This window comes from Nyctereutes procyonoides, unplaced genomic scaffold, assembly GCF_905146905.1.
Source record: "Nyctereutes procyonoides isolate TBG_1078 unplaced genomic scaffold, NYPRO_anot_genome, whole genome shotgun sequence".
Classification (NCBI taxonomy): Eukaryota; Metazoa; Chordata; class Mammalia; order Carnivora; family Canidae; genus Nyctereutes; species Nyctereutes procyonoides.
This window is the reverse complement of record NW_026575122.1, coordinates 3,968,114-3,973,021: the sequence shown is the minus strand read 5'-3', so window position 1 is coordinate 3,973,021 and position 4,908 is coordinate 3,968,114. Positions and strand designations below refer to the sequence as shown.

Genomic DNA, 4,908 nt, shown 5'->3' with positions numbered 1-4,908 from the left:
TCTGCCTGTGTCTCTGCCTCTCTCTCTGTCTCTCATGAATAAATAAATAAAATGTAAAAATATAAAATAAAAAATAAAATAAAATCCAAGGTAAATTATTTATATATTATAAGTCATCATCACCAACTAAGACAAATCTTTTAGGGTCTATAGTGACAGAGAAAATGTCAAAATATTTTTTGTGGTTTGGGTTTCTTAAGTATTTATTATAATATATGTTTAATTCATCTATACTCATCTATCACTGAGTAAAATTTACAATAAAAGTATTCTTTAATATACAAGTAAGGCCAAATTAACAAATCCACTTAACAGAGTTAAGGTTGCAACAAGCTTAAATAACCAAATGCATATATATGTGGATAAAACCAAGACTCAAATATATGTCAATACAGTATGGAGTGAGATCAAGAAACATTACAGTTAATAAAATAAAAATTAAAATACTACCTGCAAGATTGTCACTATTTTTCATTCAAAAGATAAAGTATATGTCATGACTACCTCATTAATAGCTTTTCATCTGAACTTTGAAAAGACTCTATGGTAAATATTATGGACAGCACCAACTTTATTAAAAAACAAAAAATCATGGCACAGCCCAGTACTTTACAAACAGAAATATTTCAGTTTACGAAGCTCTTTTTTGTTTTTTTTTTTTGTAGGTGTAGTACTAACTTAATTCTCAGAATGATTATTTGTCATCTTTAGCCCACTTTTATAAAAGACAATACGAAAGTTCAGAGACGTTAAATAATTTTTATTAAGTCACTCAGACAAGAGATGATAGAGTTGGGCATCTCACATACAGGTCTCTTGTTCCCACATCCAGAGAATTTAACAAAGGTATATGTTATGACTTGACTTCCACACATTTACCTCTAAATACATGTAATATATATTATTATTATTATTATTATTATTATTATTATATTTTTAGAGAAGTCTTTATTTCCTTGTTTCACAAATAGAGCTGGCTGACTTGGTTGCTTTTTGCTGATTAGTCAAAGAGATCAAATCCCATATCCTCCTCCAGCCCCTTGAACTCTTCCCTTGCTTCAACTTTGGTCGGAGCTGCTGCCACAAATGCGGACGGATCAGCCAAGAAGGCCTTGACCTTCTCAGCAAGTGGGAAGATGTAGTTAGTCTACACAGAGAAAGCCAGGACCTGCCTCTATCCATGACGTTAAAATGAGGTACTGATGCAACATCTGGGTAACCAATCTCTAGGCAGGCGCTAGCAATGCTGTGGCCTCCATCCAGGAAGCAGGAAGTACTTTCTCTGTATTGCCAAAATGCTTCAAGGTTGCAGATGCTGCCACTGTCAAACACCTGCTGGATACTCAACCCAAAGGAGAAGAGGGAGCTATTCAGCAGTGTGGCTTCACTAGCTTCGAGTTTGTCTCTAGTCTTAATCAGCTGCACATGACTCAGGATTTCAATGGTGCCCCTGGAGATCCCTAAAGCCTAAAAGAAGGAGGTCTTTCCAGTGTTCCTGGGGGGGGGGGGCAGTGACTTCACACAGAGCTATGGCATTGACACACGTCCCAGCTTGAACCTTATTGGTCAACAGCCTGTCCCTCATCTCAGTGAGGTCTTTCAGGAACACAAAGTTCACATTCCCCTGAATATGAAACAATAGTTTCTCCAGGGCTGGATTATCTTCCAGATGCCTTCAGATGGCGTTGTGCATCAAAGCATGTTATACTGTTAGCAAGATATCGAATAGAAAATGCCACTGATTTCCATTAATTTTATGCATGTGAATAAATTTTTATACTTTAGTCAACATTTTGACCAACAGAAGAGTACTTGTATAATTTTTTAACATAATATATTACGTGAATATGTGACATTATTGTCTCTTATCAAAGAGTCAACTATTTTATTAACTGTTTTAGGGAAATCATTGTTTAAAAGGTTCACCTAGGATCTTGTAAATGGATGCAGAAACATACACAGGGTATAAATAGGGAGTAGCAGTAGCATTACTCTGTGCTCATGGTAAATAAACGATTCATCAACAACCTGACAACCACAACTTAATATCCACAGCTTCTCTGTAGATTTATGTTAAATATTCATCCTCTTTTACATGAATACAATTTGGAGGTTCTCCATAGGTTTAGAAGAGTAACGATCACTACCTAAACCCTAACTATAAAATATAAAAGCAAATTCCTTGGACTAGTTTAGGAAATTAATAACCTCATAACTTTTAGAAAGAAAATAACTAAACATACTTTTCAATGTAGAGTACATAAAATTCCCTCTTTGTTTGCCTATTGATTAGAAACTTGTGCATAAACTTCTCAAGAAGCAAAATACCTACATAACCCAGTATTTCCATGTAAATAAACCATCAGATATTTTAAAAGAAGATTTTAAAAGGAAGAAGAAGAAGAAGAAGAAGAAGAACAAGAAGAACAAGAAGAAGAACAAGAACAAGAAGAAGAACAAGAAGAAGAACAAGAACAAGAAGAAAGAAATATTGACACTGGCAAAAAAATGTTAAGCTTTTTAAATGAAAATACTGAAAACAAACACATTGGGTTGGGGTTCTAAGTAAACTTTATGTGGATGAAAACCTTAAAGATATTACATTCAATTAAGAAATTTTTATTTTAAAAAAGCTGTTAAAAATGGGTCCATGAAATGTTGTATGTTTTAGTTTGAATTAATGGTAATGAGGTTCTGAGAAATTATTTACTTTACCCAGAGATACACCCCCTTAAATTATGGTTTCCAAGCAACTTTTTTTGTTTGTTTCTCAGCAATTTGATAGATACCACTGGCTGGTTGTCATTGTTTCTATACAACAACTTGAAGGGGGGATTGAAAGACTGAAGCAAACTGCTTTGAAGATCTGTATTTATAAGTCCATCGGAGAAGGACAAACATTATATGGTCTCATTCATTTGGGGAATATAAAAAATAGTGAAAGGGAATAAAGGGGAAAGGAGAGAAAATGAGTGGGAAATACCAGAAAGGGAGACAGAACATGAGAGACTCCTAATTCTGGGAAAAGAACAAGGGGTGGTAGAAAGGGAGGTGGGCAGGGAGTGGGGGCGACTGGGTGACGGGCACTGAGGGGGGCACTTGATGGGATGAGCACTGGGTGTTATTCAATATGTTGGCAAATTGAACACCAATAAAAGGTAGAAGCACCAAGATTTCACAATTAATTTAATACAAGGAAAGAGAAAAGCACAAAATGCAACCCTAAGATTTTGGCCTTGAATAAATGGATGCAGAGTGGTGTGTCCAGCTGAGATAGTGGGTTGAGCAGGTCTGAGAGTGGGAAAGGCATATTGAATGTGAGATGTCTATTAGACATTCAAGCAAATGTATCCAGTAGGCGATTAGACATGCAAGTTTGAAATTCAGGAGAGAGGACTAGAGTGGAGGTAGAAATTTTCTAACTGTTGTTGGAATATAGATGATATTTAAAACCATGCCACTTCTCAGGTGATCAAGAAAGAAAATGTACTTAGAGACGAGGAATGATGAAATCCAACGCCGGATTACAAATATAGTTAATGTTAGAAAGTATGAATATACCATAAAAATGAAAATGTACATTGATAAGCAATAAATCTCAGTCACCTATCAACTACTATTTTGGAACCCTTTCCCAGCCCCAGTAGGTCTGCTTCTCTGGTCTTCCGTTTGCTGGGTACTGCTATAATCATCTTTGGCTATCTGAATTCCTCTATCCCTCATCTTCATTTTTTACTCTTCCTCATGCCCACCTTATCAGAAATGCTTTACTTTTTCTGTACAAATTATTCTCAAATCCTCACAAAATCTCTAAGTTCTAGAAGATATTAGTTCAGAGCACACTCAAGTTGGGTCTCATCAATATATCTGTAAATTTCCATCAAAAAGAAGTTCTACATCTTATGTGTTTCCATATATAAATAACCTCGTATGTAAGTCCATAATATATATAATGGAAAAATCAATGAATATAAAATGTAAAATAACATTTTGTTACAGAAGGCCATAAACACAATGTCTATAGCTTTCATATCTTAATGCTTAAGAATCACAGTATTATTCTATCTAAATGAATACAATCTTATAAAATTATGAATTACAAGCAGAGTCACATTCTTAATGTATACTTCTATTAGGAAAGAAAATCACATACATAAACCTTTTGTGTGACAGACAGGGACTTTTCCATTTCCCTATTTGCTATTCTTCCATAGGAAGAAGGGCAGCATAGTTTTTACATTCTCTTATCTAGTTTGAGAAGAACAAGGCAGGGAGGCTACTGGGAGCTAACATGGAGCCTCTGCTTACTAACAAAGCCCTGCATCCAGCTGTAGAGCTAGACAAAAGCAATCAGTATCCTTTTATTAGTACAAAGGGCACCTTTCTTCACCAAGCTTGTACTGGCAGGGCCATGCCTTACTAGGAATAGTGTGGCAGCATTTTAGAGTATCATCAGGGGAAAAAACATGACATAGTCATAGTTTAATTAAAGATAGTTTATTGAAGGGATCATTTAAAGATGTATGCAGAAAATCTAAGAGATGGGGAAGCACTCATTGGGTAGAAACAATGATAATTCATAGCCCTAAGTATAAAGGGACAGGTGAATATTTCCAGAGACTGGGAAAAGCTGAGGTGGTGAAGTGCTGCCTAATAGAGGTTATAATTAGAAGCAGAACAAGGTCAGAAGGGGGCAAGAATAAGCTAAATGTCCAGACCTGTCCAGACCCATTCTTCTTCCCCTTTCCAATCCTTGGCAGTTGCTGAGTACAACTGCAATCCTGAAGGAAAGGCAGATGGAGTGATGCAATACAGTAAGGCCAGCCTCTCAAGCCCCAGAGCAACAGCAGAGGAAGGCAGAGAATGAGTCTAGGGAACAAACCCGAGTAACCAGGACAGATATATTTT

At 35.9% G+C, this 4,908-nt stretch overlaps 1 pseudogene; it reads right to left on the bottom strand.

Moving 5' to 3' along the window:
* Positions 1–1,000: 1,000 nt before the first annotated feature.
* LOC129516797 (60S acidic ribosomal protein P0-like) lies at positions 1,001–3,692 on the bottom strand (annotated as a pseudogene).
* Positions 3,693–4,908: the final 1,216 nt, after the last annotated feature.